Source organism: Podarcis gaigeae (assembly GCF_964106915.1).
Source record: "Podarcis gaigeae genome assembly, chromosome: 2".
Classification (NCBI taxonomy): domain Eukaryota; kingdom Metazoa; phylum Chordata; class Lepidosauria; order Squamata; family Lacertidae; genus Podarcis; species Podarcis gaigeae.
Window position 1 is genome coordinate 95757443 of NC_139679.1, and position 18479 is coordinate 95775921.

At 44.6% G+C, this 18479-nt stretch overlaps 1 protein-coding gene across 1 annotated transcript in view; it reads left to right on the forward strand.

Moving 5' to 3' along the window:
• Position 1: 1 nt before the first annotated feature.
• Positions 2 to 18479, forward strand: part of CNTN3 (contactin 3) — a 183281-nt gene continuing 164803 nt past the window's right edge. Inside the window, exon 1 of the mRNA XM_083723483.1 lies at positions 2 to 274. The gene's annotated coding sequence lies outside the window, so the exon portion shown is untranslated. The remainder of the gene's footprint in view (positions 275 to 18479) is intronic.

Here is an 18479-nt window from a genome sequence, read left to right on the forward strand (position 1 = left end):
CGAGAGCCTCCCCTGCTTTTCCCGCGCGCCTCCTCCTCCTCCCCTTCTTCTCTCCGCCCCTCGCCCTCTCCTCTCTTTCCCTCCTTGAACATCGCGGTGCCGGCGAGCGCGGCGCTGTTGTCGCAGCTCCAGAAGAGGCGGCGGGCGCTGCGGGAGGAGCCGCGCAGGATTACTTACCCAGGCTCGCGGCTGCTTCTTGTGGAAGTGCTGGTGGCGCAGGAGAAGGGGGGGGGGGGGATAAAACCGGAACAGAGCGCGCCGACGACGACGGCAGGTGGGTTGCTGAACTAGGGCACGGAGGGGGGGGAGGGAGTTTCTGTCAGGGGGTCTAGAACAAAATGGGGGGGGGGGTTGCAACGAACTTTTGCAAGGAACCTAGTGGGGGTCTCCGCCCCGCCCAGCCTGCGTTGGTGGTGGGGTTCTTCTTCGGTCCTCGTCTGCCGAGAGAGTTGGGAACGAGGGAGAGGTGTCACGTTTCCTAACCGCCTCAATTTGCTTTCTTTCAACTTTGGGAGCGAAGTTTATTTGGGGGGTGGGGGATGTCTTATGGTGGTATCGATGCCTGCCCAGGCTGCTTTCAAGCTGGTGGGAAAACTGCAAGACGTTTCGGCGTTGTCCATTTATTTCTCGTGCTCTCTGAGCTGCTTCTTCCTGTGTAGTGTTGAGACAAGGCGCTGCTATGTGATTTGCGAGGCGCCAGGCTCAAGTTTTTGTTTTTATTTCTTCCCCATCTCCTCGCCGCTCTCTGCTTGGTTCTTTTTTTTTTTATTGCCGGCATCATTTCCGAATGCACATTCGCCTTAAAAGCAAAACAAAAAGCCAGCTGTCACCTTTCCTCTTCTGCTGCCGTTCGCAGCAGCCTCCTTTTTTTTAGCTCTGCCAAAGAGAGGCGAAGTCGACGAAAACCTTGCATTTTGTGGGGTGGAAAGAAGACTCCAGGGGTTGTTCTCTGAGGCGCTGTCTGTCTGAAAGCAGATCCTCTTGCCTCTCCCTTTTCTCTTTTGCTGTCACTTCGTTTGTAAGAACAAACTCATTATAAAAACATACACAAAACAACTCCTACGTTAGCTTGATGGGACGGTAAGCTGAGAACAAACAAATAGGCACCTCTGAGAGTAAAGGACATAAACAAAAGTTCACTGGTTGTGTGTGTGTGTGTTGTGGCATCGTAAAGTCTAATAGATTTGCAGTGCAAGCCCCTAATCAGTAGGAAGTGTTTATAAGGATTGCAGCCTAATTAGCTTCCATGGAGTTGGAGCCCACTTCATCAGATGCATAAAGTGTTATTTAGTTGTAAATAATAATGATATGCAAGCTTTACAGCTCTGTGCTTTCATTTCACAGAGCACATTCCTTCACTCCTGTGCTCAAAGGAGGAAGGGGGGGCGGAGTTTCTAATGTGCCCCCAAACTAAAATGGGGGCAGGATATTAGCGAGGCAAAATCTCAAGATCAATTGCAGTAAAATAAAGGAAGGCAGAATAATCCACACGAGCCTCACCTGGGGCTATATTGCTCTTGTATAACAATATTGCACTTAAAGTGGGGGGGGGGGGAATCTGTTTTGGAAGTGTAGATATTATCAATGATTATTGCAGAGGACTGTCAATGACTCACACCATCTGCATTACTCATGGGATTTTATTGTTAAATCACCTGTAAAACAATCAGGTGGCGCTGTGAGTTAAAGCCTCAGCGCCTAGGACTTGCCGATCGAAAGGTCGGCGGTTCGAATCCCTGCGGCGGGGTGCGCTCCCGCTGCTCGGTCCCAGCGCCTGCCAACCTAGCAGTTCGAAAGCATCTCCGGGTGCAAGTAGATAAATAGGGACCGCTTACCAGCGGGAAGGTAAACGGCGTTTCCGTGTGCGGCTCTGGCTCGCCAGAGCAGCGATGTCACGCTGGCCACGTGACCCGGAAGTGTCTCCGGACAGCGCTGGCCCCTGGCCTCTTAAGTGAGATGGGCGCACAACCCCAGAGTCTGTCAAGACTGGCCCGTACGGGCAGGGGTACCTTTACCTTTAAAACAATCACATTCCCCATGTCTTTAATTTGTGTTTAAATGTTATCTTGCCGTACTGAATGCAGAATGCATTCCCTAAAAATCATTTTTTAAAAGAACAACCCCTGACATTTGGAGCTAGGGAAAAATACTGCTCCATTCTCCTGTGGATCTCTTTAGCAGCATGAGCAATGGAAGATGCTAATGCTGCTCTGTTCGAACCGATCTATAATGTTAGCTTTACTGACTGAATATCTTTTTTTGCTCTCACTTTTGTGAGCACTAGGGGTCAGATGCTTTCTGCTGATGATTAAAAACGAGCTTTCATTGAGCATTGCTTTATTTGTAAACTGAAGTGTTTGTTTTATATAATCCAATTAGAAGGGTGACAAAACTACAGTCTCCCTCTAACAACCCCCAGTCAAAAAGATTCCTTGAGAGTAAACTTGCTTTGCTTCATATTTCCAGTTTTAAACAATAAATTAAATCAAGAATCCTCTTGAGACAAAAAAAAGATAGTTATTTCATGCTTCATAGTTTGCTCTTGGTAAGGGATTGCAGATGAATACGTGGTCACTATTAAAATATCAATTAATCTTACTGGATCCTTTAGATTGGCAGGTCATCCTGCCATTCTAGGGCTGTTCTCTGTAACATGTTCCTTAATGCTTGGTACTCCTAATTTTGAATGTATTTGCCGGTTCATTTCTCAGTGGTAGATACTGTGACTTACTGATTTATCACTCTTGGATCTTTTGTGGCTGCATTTGATAGGGTGGTTCTGACCCACTTATGCATTCCTGGATTGAGCAATAACGGCTTTTATGTCGTTTAGGTTGCAGTTTGCAGCCTTATACCAATTTATCTTGGAGTAAATCCCATTGAACTAAAGAAACATGATTCTAAGTAGACTTGTACAGGATTGCACTGTTGTTCTTCTTACCAGTTGACTTGACCACAGATATATATTACACCTTGCTTTTTTCCAAAATCACAGAGTGCATACTTCTCAAGAAGAAAGTCCCAAGTTCAGTCCCTGGGGATTGCATTGGAAATTATACTGTATAATATGGCTTGGAAAATCCCCAGTCTTGGAGAGCCACTGCCAGTTGAGAGTAGACAGTACTGGGCTGCATGAACCAATGATCTGATTTTGTAGGTGGCAGCTTCTTGTATACACAGATGGTCAGAAAGACCATTGGATACCTCCCCCCTCCCCCCATTCAACTAGGCTTGTAGTTTAATCCCTTTCAACAGCATGTGATAATGCTGCCAAATGCAGCACAAGCTGCGTTACCCAATTTTGACGGTTGTGGCTGAAGTTTTATGGGCACTTTGGAAACTTGTTATAAAAGAAATTTGATTTCTGACTGAGATGCTTGCATGCAGAGTTTCAGATGAGAGTGACTTTTTTAACGGACAAAGCCATAAACAAGAAATAAGGATTTATAACAGAGGTTCTCTCTGACGTTTATGGCACTGCAAATAACATTTCTGAGATGCATGCAGACAGGTGTGGAAATGTATTCATTATAAACGCATCTTGGTTTCAGAGGCACATGAAACATGATTTAAAAAGAGTGTTTGACAGAATTATTTAATAGAAGCTTGTAACATTAGCTGCAGAAATCCTGATCAGTTCTGGATTTTTAAAAAGTTCAGCTTCCTGATAGTCTTGGTCATTTTTGTCTTGAGGGCAACTGATGTGCATGCTTTGACATTTCAGAATTTTGAGATTCCAGATATGCTGGAATCTAGGCATTATATCTTCATTATATTTTCACCGACTATTAAGCCTTTATATGACACAAACTGTATATATCCTATGGTCATACATAACTAGGGAAAGAAATCCCTATGGAATATAAATACAATAACTTTACAGCCCCCGCCAAGCATTCTTAGAAATTTAGCTATATGATTGTTTTCCTAATGTAGGGTTCTGAACAGAATACCCGATAGTCATGGGCATAACTTCAATGTTGGGCAATGTTGGACCTGTGTGGAAAAGTTCCAGTAGGATTGTACTGTGTGTCAGATCTGAAGCTAAGAGTAACTTATTTAAAGATTGATATCTGCCTTTCCGTTTAATTTTTGAAAGGTTACTAACAAAGAAACACCTATCATTCTCTTGTCAGGACAAGGTCTAAGTGTAATAAAATTTTGTTTGGGAAAGACAGTAGTGTTAAATTTTGTATTGTGTTAATTAGGCATGTATGAAAAGAAAACTACGCATCATGCAAATACTTGTACACATTTCCATGTTCCTGTCTTGCCTGGGAATCTTGTGTGCATATATATGGACTTGTCCTATCTTTGTAGCCTAGGGATAGGCAACATGGTGTCCTACAGAGATGTTTTGGACTTCATTTCCCATAATCCTTGACCATTGGCCATACTGTCTGGGTATCATGGGAGTTGTAGTATAATGACATCTGAGGGCACCATGTTGACTACCTATCATTTTTTTGCTGTTTTGAAGTGAGTTGTTCAAAACCCAGCATGCTTGAGAGAAAGCATGTAGAGTGTGCTTGGCATGCTTGTTTCAGTTGTGAAGGAAGAAGAAGGTTTGTAGAGCTGGACCAAAAGACCTAATCTACAGGGTCTGTAATTTTCTTGTCTGTTAATGTTTAAAAGAGGCACTGAAAAGCTCTCTATAGAGTCACCTTTGTATATGTCTGGTTGATTAAATGAAGACCATTTGATGTTGCACACAGTCTATAATTTCTTTTGGATTATGGGGAATTATCAGAAGTTGATAGTAGATTCGGGAGTTGTGGCACTTCCCATGGAATTTGGAGGACAAATTACTACATTTAGTGTTATATCCTTATATTTGTAAAGCCACTGTAGGCCTGCTCAGAAGTTTCCAAAACCTAGAAGAACAAACTAGACAATCCAGAACCCCCCCCCCCGTGTTTTTAAATTTAATCCAGTAAATTTAGGGTTGCCATATTTCAAATGTATAAACTGGGGCACCCTGAAAGTTCTTGAGCTTTTTTTAGGAAGATCCCAAAATTGTTGAACTTTTTTAAAAAGAAAATTGTTGTACAAAAATGCCCAAAACCCTGCGATTTTTTGATTGATTTGCCTAAGATCCAGGACAAAGTGCCACATTTTGGAAATGTACCCCGGACGTTATTTCTAGCTTTGAAATCCCAGTAATCATATTGTATAATATGCCTTGGAAAATCCCCAGTCTTGGAGAGCCACTGCCAGTTGAGAGTAGACAGCACTGGGCTGTATGAACCAATGATCTGATTTTGTAGGTGGCAGCTCTAGTAAATCAAATTATTCCTGAATCAGAATGAACAGGAGTCCGTGATCTCTAACAGAAGGACTCAGTTTATGACTGAAAAAGAAGCCTGACTTGGAGATCCTTGGCTTGATAATGAAATGGCAGTTGTTGATAGCTTTTCAAGTTTGGTAGTTTAGACAACTGGTAAATGGAAATCGGGGCTAATTTTTAAAAAGAGTTAATGCATGTTTCAAAAGCAACATGATTAAGCATCACTATCACCTTGTGGTTAAGCGGAGTAAAATGAGACTTGAGTCAACCCTTCCCAATGATAACACTTGATGGCACTCTCAGCAAGAATATCACTTTATCTAACCAATTACACAGGGCAATCATCATGTTTGTCATGGCAGCTTTTGAGCCATGCACTGCATACGTAGGTAGTTATTGAAAGGATTTCTTGGTAGGAGATACTTGCATGACCACTTCTATCTATTGCCTTTATCTATTCTATTTCTGTCATTTTTGAAATGCCAACAAAATAATAATAATTTTAAAAGAAATACCATGCATGATGCATTAAAAACCCCCCAATATGATTTATATGTCTATTTATCACTGTATTTTCTTTTATACATTTATATACCACTCTTCAACCAAAAGCTCACAGAGCAGTTTATAAGGGAATAGAGTAACAATAGCATTGGTGTAAGCTTTCATGCAAACACAAAATCAGTAAAACCAGAAATTAATACTGCAGATTACAATACCCAACATTTTAAAAGGCTGAGGGGTAAAAGACTATATTTGCAGATTCTCTGTTAAAACTGGATCTAAAGTTGGTCTGAATTGGATCTAAGTAATGCACCATCTAGAAACTTTTGAAGTTGTGTGGCCTCCACTCATTCAAGCAGTTTGCCTAAGAAGGGTATATCTGCCACTGATTGATAGTTGTTGAAATTCTCAGGATCCAGGGAAACTTCTTGGATGCAGACTCACAGTAATCACAGTAATCTATTGGAAGATATGATATATCTTCTAATACAGTGATCGAAGATCAGGTGGTAGAATCAGAAAATTTGTCCTATGTAATTAAAAACAACATTAAAAAAAAATTCCTTGTTTCTTTAGTTCTCTGGTATTTCCAAGCATCCTATTTACTCCCCTGCACTTTCTAGACCTATAGGACATAGCTCGGGCAGTATTACATGTTATCTGGTAGTTCTGAAATATATTCATTAAAAACAACAAGAAAACCTTAAAATAGAGGTTCTATTTAGAATGCATTCTGGTTGCACTGGTGTATAAAGCTAGCATATAAGAATCAATAAAGAAAGTAACTGAGTAACTGATTTGCATATTTTGAAATGATTCTTTTCTACTGTTTCGTTACTTTTTTGCTACTTTGCATTGTGCCTTGCCTGCAAAGGAAGTCTCATGAGAGACTGTTAGCTCCCCCTTCCATGCCTAGTGCTGTGAAATAATTTGCAAATGGATTTATAGAACAGGAATTTGTAAAACCCTTTTCCCAGCCTTAGGTCAGATTTTCCCATTTGTTTTGTGGTTACAGAATGAATGGAAAAGGGAGGTTTTAATGATAGGAAGAAAGCAAACTGAGCAGAATTCAATTGTTCACTGTTTTCCTATTTCCAAAGAGCATTGTGACTCCTGATTACTACATCGTGGGTTGAAGTTGGTCAGAGCAACAGTCTAATACGGATTCTGTAAGAACAGGGAAATGGCTTCAATTTGCAGGCATTTCATTATCAGTTTTCTTGGTAGAGATGTTTGGGTGACTAATGTAATCTCCCTCTCATTTTGTATCCAAATTGGAGAGGCCCAGAACTACTACCCGGTACAGTACTATGCATTTGCTGGTTGAAGGCACTTTTTGTTGTTGTTGCCTGTTCTGCAATTCATGACCTACTCTGGATCTTTCCATATTACTAGATGTATTTTGCTGTTTAAGAGTGCCTATTCAAAAAGTTGGGTTGGGAACAGCAATGGGGCATCTGTTTTACCTTATGAATTGCCATACATCTGTGATGGACATTCCCTCAATGTACCACGGGGAAATTTGTGCGAATGTCACCTGACTAAGCCCTGGCTACACAGTTGACACTATTGTGATTCTTTGAATGAGATACCAGCACCTTTAAATATTCTCTTCCCTCTTTGGCTGATGTGATGGGATAATGAGCTGCTTGTGTGTAAAGCTTGATCCCTCCGGGTTTTGGCTGGTCAGCCAACCTAAGTCTCTAACGGAGCCCCCCAAAGCATGACTCCGTCAGTCGCTGGTAGAATCCGACAGTGGGCGTCTACGGAACTTACTCCAACATAAAAGCTGTTTGACGGACATGCGGCTCCTGGACTCTCTGCGTGACAGCTTCCGGCGAGGGGTGGGAGTTGCTAAAGGGGGTCTTGTTACCTCCTCACTGTTCTCACTGGAAGTATCCCAGAGCCTCCCCTCCGAATCCCTTTCCCTTTGAGCTCCTGCTCTCCCCCTACTGGTTCCCTCTTCTGCTGCAGAGTCTCTCCTATTCTCCTGGAGCCTTTCTACCACCTGTTCTTCCGATGGCAGTTCCCTGACATCCCCCTCCCTCCCAGGGCCCCCTTCACCCCCTCCCGCCTCCTCTCCCACTGGCGGTGAGGGTGGAAAGCCCCTGAAGGAACTCTCCTCGTCGTCCGTGGATTCAAACACTTCTTGCCACGGCTTACCGTCTCTTGCTCCGTCTTCCTCTTCTTCGTCGGAGTCTGCTTCCTCATCCACCCCTGACTCTGGGAACCCTTCAAACTCCCCTTCCTCATCGGTGGTCCCGAAATGTTCCCTTCTAAATCGTGCCACGGGCTGCGGTTTCCTTGGGAAACGCCTATGAAACGTTTCTATTAAAATCTCATCATTGACTGCCTCTGCTGGTACCCATGTGTTTTCTGACTCTACTTCCCCCTCCCATTCTACCAAATATTCCACCTGATTCCCCTTCCACCTGGAATCAATGATTCCTGCCACATTCATGTCGCGTTCTCTCTCTTCTATCACGGGCGTTTGGGTGACCTCCCTCTCACGTTCCCCCCACTCACGTCCCTCTCGGTACGGCGACAGTAATGACCTGTGAAATACTGGGTGCAATTTCATGTGACTGGGCAATCTGAGTTTGAATGCTACTGGGTTGACCTGCTGTATGACCTCAAAGGGTCCCAATCTTTTGGGTCTCAATTTCTTACTCCCTCCCTTGAACGGTAGTCCTTGGGTGGATAGCCACACCCGGTTTTCCACCCTTATAGTTTCACCTTCCCTCCTATTTCTGTCTGCTTGCTTCTTATATTCTTCCTTGGCTTTCTCTAAGTTGAGTTGGAGCTGACGGTGGATCGCTTCCATCTCTTCAACAAAATGTTCCGCCGCCGGCACGCTCCACCTCTCCCCTCCCTCTCCTGGAAAAGCCCGGGGATGACACCCATAATTTGCCAGAAAGGGACTCATCCCTGTGGACACATTCTCTGCGTTGTTGTAGGCAAATTCTGCCAGAGGTAACTTATCTACCCAATCATTTTCTCTGTCCTGAACATAACACCTCAGGTATTGTTGTAAAATCCCATTTGCCCTCTCCGCTTGCCCATTTGTTTCTGGGTGCCGGGCAGTTGAAAAATTGATTTCCACGTGCAGTAAGCTCATGAGTTTCCTCCAGAACCTGGAAGTAAACTGTTTCCCTCTGTCGCTGACCACCCTCAAGGGGGCGCCATGCAACCTGAAAATATGCTCTACAAACAACTTGGCGGTTTCCTCCGCTGTGACCGCATGTGAACAGGCTATAAAATGACACATCTTAGTTAATAGATCTACCACCACCATGACCGCTGTCTTGCCTTTGGATTTTGGCAGGTCCGTCATAAAATCTATGGATACTGCCTCCCATGGCCATTCTGGTGTGGGTAAGGGTTCTAATAGCCCCGCCGGTGCCAGCCTCTCCCCTTTCGCTCGCTGGCACCTGTTGCACCCCCTGACATATTCCCGTACGTCCTCCCTCACCTTGGGCCACCAAAACTCCCTGGTAACCAACCACATGGTCTTGTGCTGCCCGAAGTGCCCCGCTGTGGGGCTGTCGTGCAACTGCTTTAGTACTCTGCCCCTCAGTTCCCCATCGGGTATGTACAGTGCCCCTTTGTAATACAACGCCCCGTTCTTTTCTTCAAACCCCCCTGTGTTCTCCTCTGTCCTCCTGAGTTCTCTTAGTTTCTCTTGGGCGTTTTCATCGTTCTCAGTACTCGCTATCAATTCCCTCTGCCCCACCAAAGCCGCCCCACACACCCAGCGGTCCTCAGGGATTACATGCCTTTCCTCAGGCGCTCCCTCCCCCTCTAAGTACTCAGGTTTCCTGGAAAGAGCATCCGCCCTTACGTTCTCGGAGCCTGGCACGTAACAAATTTCAAAGTGGAATCTGGAGAACTCCTGGGCCCATCTCACTTGTCTCTGGTTCAGCACTCGGGCTGTTCTCCAGTATTCCAGATTTTTGTGATCAGTTCTGACTTGAACCTTGTGCTGCGCCCCAATCAGCAAGTGCCGCCATTTCCGGAATGCTTCATGAATGGCGAGCAGTTCTCGGTCGTATACTGTGTAGTTCCTCTCGGATTTGTTCAACTTCCGCGAGAAGAATGCACACGGTCTCCATTCAGACGTATCTTTTCCCGGCTGGAGAAGCACGGCCCCCACCGCTCGGTCTGACGCGTCAGTCTCCACTCTCATTGGTTGTTGTAGATCCACGTGCAAAAGTTGCTCTTCCGACGCAAACGCCTGCTTTAAGCGTTCGAACGCCCGCTGTGCTTCTTCCGTCCAAACAAATTTCTTCTTGCTGCTAAGACAATCCGTGATGGGCGCTGTTAAATGGGCAAAGTTTTTGATGAACTTCCTATAGAAGTTTCCGAAGCCCAGGAACCTTTGCACGTCCTTCTTGGTCTTTGGTGTTTTCCATTCCAGTACCGCTTGAACCTTGCTGGGATCCATGGCCAATCCCTTGTCAGACAACCGGTACCCCAGGAATTCCACCTCCCTGGTATGAAACTGACACTTCTCCAGTTTCACCCACAGCCGGTTTTCTCGCAGTTTGCTCAGTACCTCTCTTACATCTCGCACATGCTGCTCCTCATTTTCAGAGTACACCAGGACGTCATCTAAGAACGCTGCGCAGTTCTTGTAGAGCAATGGCCCCAGGACGTGATTCATGAATGATTGAAAACAGGCTGAGCCCCCTTGTAATCCGAAAGGCATAACCAGGTACTCAAAAGCCCCCAAGGGGGTGAACATAGTGGTCTTCCACTCATCCCCCTTTCTCACACGTATCAAGTTATATGCCCCCCTAAGGTCCAGCTTGGTAAAAATTTTCCCTTTTCTCACCCGTGTCAGAATGTCATCAATTCTAGGCATAGGGAAAGTCACTGGTTCTTACACTGCATTTAGGGCCCTGAAATCACACACAAGCCTGGGTTTACCCGTGTTTTTTTTGTCCACAAAGAACACTGGGCTGCCCCCCACCGCTCGTGACTCTCTGATGAAACCTCGCTTGAGATTCTTGTCAATGAACTCCCTTAACTCCTGCATCTCATTGTCTGACATCGCATACAGCTTGCCCACTGGCAATTGTGCTCCTGGGAGTAAGGTAATTTGACAGTCAAAGGGTCTGTGCGGGGGCAGTTTATCTGCTTCCTTTTCGCTGAATACGTCAATCAAGTCAGCGTATTGTCGTGGCACCCTCCCCTTGTCCATCACTTCCATCCCTGCTAGAGTGGCCCTGGCCCCTGCCTGAGCCTCTCCCTCCTTGCAGTGTTCTAGGCAATGTGCTGATCCAAAGGAAACCACCCTCTGATGCCAGCCTACTAGCGGATCATGTAGTGCCAGCCAGCTCATCCCCAAAATAATAGGAGCTCCTCCCAAGGTGGCTACGTTAAACGCTATCAGTTCTGTGTGTCTTGCCACCCTCATTATCATTGGCACAGTCTGTTGGCTCACTTCTCCTCCCAACAGTTCCCTCCCATCAATCGTGGTAACCTGCAAAGGCTTACTTAATGGGATAGTCTGTATCTGGTGTTCAGCTACAAACTCCTTACTCATGAAATTACAGGAGCTGCCTGAATCCAATAGCGCTTTTATCTTTAGTGGGTGTCCGTTTGACAGTTCCAGCAACACCTCTATCACAAGCGCTGGTCTTGGAGGTTCCGGCGTGGGCACATTCACTACTCCTTGGCCTGGCTGCTGTGCCCTGATGTTGGCAGCCAGGCGTTGGCTTTTACTTGCTCCTTGATTTCTTCTTCCTCCTTCCCCCCAACAGTTCCCGCCATCCCTTGCCATTCCTTCCTTTGCGGACAGACTCTGGCAAAGTGACCTGGCTGTTGGCAGAGATAACATTTCTTGGCACTCTTTCCCTCCTTCCTCCGCCCTTCACTGGTGTTTGAAACTGCGCGCGCGCGTGCTGTTCCAAGTTCCATCGGCTCTGCTGGCGGGAAAGGCTGCTCCGGAATCTCTGGAATGCGGAAGTCCTTCCAACGTTCCCCCTTTCCTTCCCGCTTTTCCAAAGCTCTTGCCTCCTGGCACGCTCCTATGGACAGCGCAGATTTAGTCAGATGATCCATAGACTCCGCCCTAGGCGCCCGGGAAAGTTCATCTTTCACTGCCGGAGAGAGCCCTTCTTCAAACAGCATTTGAATAGGTTCACTCGCTAGGTCCCACCCCAGTCTATGTATCAACATGGTGAACTCAGTCCAGTACTCACGTACAGATCGGCTCCCCTGTTTACACGCCATTAACTGCCTGCGCACCACTCCCTGCTCAATCTCGCTGGAAAACATCAGGTCCATGGTGCGGAAAAACTTCCTCGTGTCCTTTAAGATTTCATTGTTGGCTGCCATCAGGGGTCTAATCCAGTCCCTCGCCCCTCCCTCTAGATGGCCAATCACGTACGCCACTCTAGAGTTCTCATCGGGGAAGTCATCAAACAGTAGATTGAGAGCATATTGCATCTCTGTTCTAAAGGCTTGATAGTTCCTGGGATCCCCCCCAAATTTCTGCACCAATCCAGGCACCTTTCTGGCAAGTGGGTTGGTTTTCCCCTTATCCACATCTTGAGCCCTCCTCTCCTCGAGCCTCGCCGTTTGCAGCGCGAGCTGGACCTCCAATGCCCTGTACCTTTCTTCCAGGCTTGGACCCGCTCCAGCTCCAGCTCCTGCTCCTCCGGTTCCGGCTGGTTCGCTCATGATGCCCTCTGCTTGCACAAGCTGCTTTCAAAGGCTGTCGGATTGCTGTGATGGGATAATGAGCTGCTTGTGCGTAAAGCTTGATCCCTCCGGGTTTTGGCTCTTCAGCCAACCTAAGTCTCTAACGGAGCCCCCCAAAGCATGACTCCGTCAGTCGCTGGTAGAATCCGACAGTGGGCGTCTACGGAACTTACTCCAACATAAAAGCTGTTTGACGGACATGCGGCTCCTGGACTCTCTGCGTGACAGCTCCGGCGAGGGGTGGGGGTTGCTAAAGGGGGTCTTGTTACCTCCTCACTGTTCTCACTGGAAGTATCCCAGAGCCTCCCCTCCGACTCCCTTTCCCTTTGAGCTCCTGCTCTCCCCCTACTGGTTCCCTCTTCTGCTGCAGAGTCTCTCCTATTCTCCTGGAGCCTTTCTACCACCTGTTCTTCCGATGGCAGTTCCCTGACAGCTGACAATGAGGTTGCTCCAAGAAATGAACAGAATAACAAAATGCTCAAACAATTTATTTATTTATTTTTTAAAATAATGTTCTTCATTTAAGTTTTTGAAACTTTGTATGCATGGGTGAATTTGAGGAACACTGAAATTAGGCTTTTTGAAAAAGGGAATGGCTTATTTCTCCCTCCTTTGCATTAATTTGTTTTTTACTTAATTATAATTTTGCTACCAAATACAACAAGTTCAGAGATAGTTTTTAAAATTTCTGCAACCAAAGAAGAAGTATTTAGCCATCATATATTTTCTCTACTTTCTTCTGAACATTGTACTCTTGCTAGCGTTGGGGAGGTTTGAGACATTGACTTTTAGCTTGGACCTGCAAACAGATCAGCAGTTAAGTGCATGGTTGCATCCAACTATTTCCTACTCACAGTAGACCCAATAAAATTAATGGATCTTAGTTAGTCATAGTCATTTATTTCAATGGGCCTTCTCTGAATAGGACTAACATACAGTACAACATTCCAGTAGTAAATTCCGGTTCTCAGCTCACCTTCCTATTGCAGACCAAGACAATTTCCTATAAATTTTTATATGAAAATTAAAGGAAGAATAACATCTCTCTCACACACACATACACACTGTCCACAAATGTTTTCTGTATATTTTTTACATTCATCTGCCATACGTACGGGTTTGTTTTGTACAGATTTCACAGTAGTGTACAAAAAGTTCAAAACAACAATATTAAGCAAATATATCACATTAAAATTAAAAGCATCAGTCAAAATCGTAAGAATAGAAACCATCAAGGACAAAATTAGCAGATACACAATGTGATGCTTTTTGAAAAATAAAAGTTTTAAGTTGCCTTCTTAAAGACAATAAGGAGGAGGATTTATGCCAGTGTTGGGGAGCCTGTGGTTTTCCAGATGTTTATTTATTATTAAATTTATATTCTACCCTTCCTCCTAAAAGGAGTCCAAGGTGGCAAACAACAAGTGATGAAATAATAAGAGCACTTTAAATGTTTTCCGATGCTATTTGACTCCAACTCCCATCAGCCCCAGCCAACATGCTAATTCGTTAGGGATGATGTGTGTTGGAGCCCAACAACATCTGAAGCACCACAGGTTCCTCATTGTTGTTTTATGTGCTTCTCTTATAAGAAGATTCCAGAGCATGGAGTTGCCACTGGGGAGGCCCTGTATTTTATTGAAGATTATTGCTCCCTTGTTCACACATGCAGAAGAATGGAAAATTGAAACATACGAAACTGCCTTGTATTGAGTCAGACCTTTGTCCCATCCAGCTCAGTATTGTTGAGACTGGCTGGCGGTGACTCTTCAGGTTTTACCAGCCCTACCAGGAGATGTCAAAGGCTGAACCTGGGACCTTCTGCTTGCAAGAATACCTCCCAGATAAAGCACCCCCCCCATCCCCAAGTGGGAATGAAGTGGAAAAGTTTTGATGTCATAGAGTGGACTGTGTCATTTTGGGTGGTGAGTGGGGGAAATTGACACTTTCAAATTATTTCATATACACACACACAATGGACGCTCAGGTTGCGAGGGTGATCCATGCGGGATGCACGCTCGCAACCCACAGCGGCGTGTTTGCACACGCACGGGTTGCGATCTGGCACTTCTGCGCATGCGCAACCGCCGAAACCCGTTCTGGTACTTCCGGCTTTCGGCGGCTGTGTAACCCGAAAAAACGCAACCTGAAAAAACACTGTAACCCAAGATATAACTATATATTAAGGTTGGCTTACCTTCCTTAAAAAAGCAGATGAGAGTTTTCCTACTTCTGGGGAGAGGAATACCTGTAGTGAGCATGAGGTATGCTTGAACCTTCTGAGCACTCCAGGTTTCCTGGTAGGGGCAGGTGAGGATGTCCATAGACATGCTCCGATTAGATAGCTATTCTGGTCACTACCAGCAGGAGCAGAAGGTTCCAGTGGACCTCAGGCCAACTTATTTAGATGCCCAGAGGGATTATGAGGCATACCTAAAGCTTTTGGTCCTGCCAGACTTCCTGCTGGGATAGCCAGAGTACTCATGGGAACAATCCTATGCATTCTGTCCTGCCCCAGGCATGGTTTGCCAGTTTTTGTGCACCTCACATTTATCGTGGGCAGCCACACAGGGTTTCTGCCTAAGTTAAAAGTGAGGAAACCCCCTGCCATGTAATTTAGGTAAAGTAAACCAATCCTTTTTCCTCCACCAAAGGCATGCATAGTTTTTCTACATTTTGTTACTTTGTTGTGGAATGTTTATTTCTCCCTTACACAGATGACACAACAAAACAACTGAGCTATAAGTAACAGACAGGCTCTTTGAAAAACTGAAGCTGTACTGTGGGATGTTTCCAATAATTTTCTTGTCCATCCCCACAAATAATAATTCTACTTTTTCTATTATATACTTTGATTCTTAAAAAACAACCCTGAAATGCAGATTATGACTTTAGATTGCTAGCTGCAAATATTCTGTGCAGACACGTATTACAATGAACTCTTTCTTGGTAATTTAATATGAATTGACTGAATCCATTCCCCCCCGTTTTTACATAATTGTGTTAGCTATTTATGGTTATTGGGTCAGTTTTCCTGAATGTGATTAATATAAAATAAATAAGCAGACAGAGTAACAGAACACTATTAACAATGATTATACTTTATGCATTCATGAAAGTATAATCTCTATATGACTAAGCTCTTCTGCACTTCGGAATATATTAATTTTAATACATTTTATGTTCTTCAGCTTCTCATCGCAATGTGCTACACAAGGACATTTTCTTCTTTTGCATTTGTACTTCATAAATTTGTCACCCCTTCTCATGGTATCTAAAATCTTTCTTGCAGCCAAGTCCAAAGCCAAGATGGAAGAGTTAGTTTCACCATTTTTGTCAACGTACTTCAAATGCTGATGGAGGTGCAGTAAGATAGTCAGAGCACTATCTGATTGTAAACTGCCCTTCTGTGGTAGCTAATTTTTAACATTAAGTGGATTTGCATATCTTATGTATTTTGAGGAATATTTAGATACACACCTCAGCTAATATGCAGACAGGCTAATCTGTGTGACTGCAATCTCGTGCACACTTACTTGCGTATTAAGTCTCATTGATCTCAGTGTCACTCCTGTGCAAATCGGGCTATCAGATTCCTGCAGTACAATCAGATTGGAGAATTGGGTCCAAAACTAACAAAATGAATTTCAGTAGGGTCAAATGTAAAGTTGGACACTTAGGCAAGAAGAACTAGCTGCACAAATATTAGATGGAGGACACCTGGCATGCCAGTAGTACATGGGAAAACGATCTAGAGGTCTTAGTAGACCACAAGCTTAACATGAGTCAGCAGTGTGACGCAAAGGCAAAAAAAGTTAATGCTTGCATCAACAGAAGCATAGAAGCATCAAGAAAAGTAATAGTACTACTCTTTTCAGTTTTAATCAGACCATTTTCTGGAGTACTTATGTCCAGTTCTGGGCACCACAATTGAAGAAGGATATTGACAAGCTGGAACATGTGCAGAGGAGGGCAACAAAGATGATCAAAGGTCTGGAAACCAAGCCTTATGAGGAACAGTTGAGGGAACTGGGTATGTTTAGCCTGGATAAGAGAAGACTGCCCCTTCATGGATCACTGCCTTGCCGTGGCGAAGGGGCTTGAAGAACTCAGAGAAGCTATGAACTATGCCGAGCAGGGCACCCATAATGAACAGGTCATAGTGGAGAGTTTTGACCAAACGTGATCCACCTGGAGGAGGAACTGGCAAGCCACTCCAGTATCCCTGCCAAGAAAACTCCATGGACAAAGACAACAGGCATATAAATGTTATGACGCTGGAAGATGAGCCCCTCAGGTCGGAAGGCGTCCAACATGCTACTGGGGAAGAGCAGAGGACAAGTACAAGTAGATCTAGAGCTGATGAAGCGGCTGGGCCAAAGCCGAAAGGACGCTCAGTTGCTAATAGAGTTCTGTCAAGAGAACAAGCTGGTCATCACAAACACTCTTTTCCAACAACACAAGAGACGACTCTACACATGGACATCACCAGGTGGGCAGCATCGAAATCAGATTGATTATATTCTCTGCAGCCAAAGATGGAGAAGCTCTATAAAGTCAGCAAAAACAAGACCTGGAGCTGACTGTGGCACCGATCATCAGCTTCTTATAACAAAATTCAAGCTCAAACTTAAGAAAGTAGGAAAAACCACTGGGCCGGTAAGATACAATCTAAACCAAATCCCTTATGAATACACAGTGGAAGTGAGGAACAGGTTTAAGGATTTAGATTTGCTGGACAGAGTGCCTGAAGAACTATGGATGGAGGCTCGCAACATTATACAGGAGGCAAGAACGAAAAGCATCCCAATGAAAAAGAAATGCAATAAAGCAAAGTGGCTGTCCAGTGAGGCCTTACAAATAGCGGGAGAGAGAAGGCAAGCAAAATGCGAGGGAGATAGTGAAAGATACAGAAAATTGAATGCAGATTTCCAAAAAATAGCAAGGAGAGACAAGAAGGCCTTCTTAAATGAGCAATGCAAAGAAATAGAGGAAAACAACAGAATGGGAAGAACCAGAGATCTGTTCAAGAAAATTGGAGATATGAAAGGAACATTTCATACAAAGATTACCATAATAAAGGACAGAAGTGGTAAGGACCTAACAGAAGCAGAAGACCTCAAGAAGAAGTGGCAAGAATACACAGAGGAACTATACCAGAAAGATATGGATGGCTCGTGCACCCCAGGTAGTGTGGTTGCTGACCTTGAGCCACACATCCTGGAGAGTGAAGTCAAACGGGCCTTAGAAAGCACTGCAAATAACAAGGCCAGTGGAAGTGATGGTATTCCAGCTGAACTATTTAAAATTTTAAAAGATGATGCTGTTAAGGTGCTACACTCAATATGCCAGCAAGTTTGGAAAACTCAACAGTGTCCAGAGGATTGGAGAAGATCAGTCTACATCCCAATCCCAAAGAAGGGCAGTGCCAAAGAATGCTCCAACTACCGCACAATTGCACTCATTTCACACACTAGCAAGGTTATGCTTAAAATTCTACAAGACAGGCTTAAGCAGTATGTGGACCGAGAACTCCCAGAAGTGCAAGCTGGATTTCGAAAGGGCAGAGGAACCAGAGACCAAATTGCAAACATGCGCTGGATTATGGAGAAAGCTAGAGAGTTCCAGAAAGACATCTACTTCTGCTTCATTGACTATGCAAAAGCCTTTGACTGTGTCGACCACAGCAAACTATGGCAAGTTCTTAAAGAAATGGGAGTGCCTGATCACCTCATCTGTCTCCTGAGAAATCTCTATGTGGGACAAGAAGCGAGAAATCTCTATGTGGGACAAGAAGCTACAGTTAGAACTGGATATGGAACAACTGATTGGTTCAACATTGGGAAAGGAGTACGACAAGGCTGTATTTTGTCTCCCTGTTTATTTAACTTATATGCAGAATTCATCATGCGAAAGGCTGGGCTGGATGAATCCCTAGCTGGAATTAAGATTGCCGGAAGAAATATCAACAACCTCAGAT